The sequence below is a fragment of the Leucoraja erinacea genome, chromosome 17 (assembly GCF_028641065.1).
Source record: "Leucoraja erinacea ecotype New England chromosome 17, Leri_hhj_1, whole genome shotgun sequence".
NCBI classification, from domain to species: domain Eukaryota; kingdom Metazoa; phylum Chordata; class Chondrichthyes; order Rajiformes; family Rajidae; genus Leucoraja; species Leucoraja erinaceus.
In genome coordinates, this window is record NC_073393.1 from 28,808,854 (window position 1) to 28,810,702 (window position 1,849).

The window sequence follows — 1,849 nt, forward strand, 5'->3', positions numbered from 1 at the left end:
TCTCTGTGCCTTGTCTCTACGACCTTGCAAATGAGAATAAGAACACAAGGAAATGATGGATGTGGATCTGGAAATGCTGGAGTTTGTGGGAAGACCTGATGGAAGCAAATTAAACCTTTTTCTCATGATGGAAATATCAAATACCAGAGGGCGTAACATTAAGGTGAGAGGGTTAAAGTTTAATTGAGATGTATGGGGCAAGTTTTTTTTAATTATACACAGGGTGGTAGGTGCCTGGAACACATTGCCAGAGGTGGTTGAGGGAGCTGATACGATATTGGCATTTTAGAGGCTTTTGGAAAGACACATGAATATGCAGGGAATGCAGGGATATGGATGATGTGCCGGCATATAGGAACTGGTCTTGGCACCATGTTGGGCACAACCATTGTCGGCCTAAGGGCCTGTTCCGTGCTGGACTGCTTTATATTCGATGCTCTAAGTAAAACATCAGGCCTCTAATTTAAATACTCAAAGTGTTCTAGCTTCTACCATCTACTGAGGTAAAGAATTCCAGAAATTCACCATGCTCAGCGAAAAGAAATGTCTATGTACATCAGTTGTAGTTGATTGATTGCTGTATCTTCCAATTATGTTCCCTTGTTCGAGATTATCTCACTGGTGAAAACATGCCAACATCCGCCCTCTCATGCTCTCTTAGGATCTTAGTATATCTGAGTAATGTCACCCCTCGTTCCTCTGAACTCCAAAGATTATGGGCCCAGAATATTTAGTTTCGCTTTATAGAACAATTAGCTAAAGATATTTCACTAAAGATTGACACAAACTGCTAGAGTAACTCAGCGGGTCAGGCAGCATCTCTGGAGAAAAAGGATGGGTTGAAGAGGGGTCCTGACCTGAAACGTCACCCAGAGATGGTACCTGGCCTGCTGAGTTACTCCAGCACTTTGTGTCTTTCTTTGGTATAAACCAGCACCTTCAGTTTTTTTCCCTCCAATTTCACTATTTGTCTAGGTAAGAAGTTCAAAACTGTATGCAGTACTACAAATATGACCTTACTAACACCCTGGATAAAAGCATCAACAATTCCTTATTATTTAAACTCCAATCTCTTTGCAATGATGGCCAAATTGCATGTTGATGTCTTAATTACTTGTTGGACTTGCCTGCTGTTTATTTTGTGATTCACGCACTGGAACACCTAGACCCTTTGTACTCTACTCACTTGCAGTCTCTCCATGTTTAGATAATAATGTATTTTGATTAATCTTACTGAAGTGCATGACTTTGCACTTCCCCATGTTAAGCTCCATTTGCCAGTCTTTTGTGCACTCACTCAGATTGGGGTCCTTCTTCAGACTGCCTGCAGTCTCTTGAGTCTACATTTTACTGCTCCACCTTAAAATATCCTTAAAATATGCTCCCATTGAAGCAGTTCTTTCCTCTTACCACCGCAGATGCTACCTGATCCACAGAGTTCCTCCAGCAGTTTAATTTTTGCTGAAGATTCCAACATCAGCAGCCACCTTGCTTGTATATTTGTATTTCTACTTTGCACTTCATTAAGGCCCTACCCTAGGCTGTAGGACCTTCAGAATCTTGAGGCCGAGTTGCAAACTACCCTGAGAAATATAATATTTTAATTAATAATTTGCAAAGATCTCTTTCAAGAGGGAGTTAGATTTAGCTCTTGGGGCTGAGGGAATCGAGAGAGATGGGGAAAAGCTGGAACGGGGTACTACTACGGCCTCGTACATCGTAGAGTCTGTTCTCACCTTCTCCATCATGGTCTGGTTTGGCTCAGCCACCAAGCACGACACCTGGAGGTTGCAGCAAATCGTCCGATCAGCAGAGAAGGTTATTGGCTGCAACCTTCCCTCCATTGATG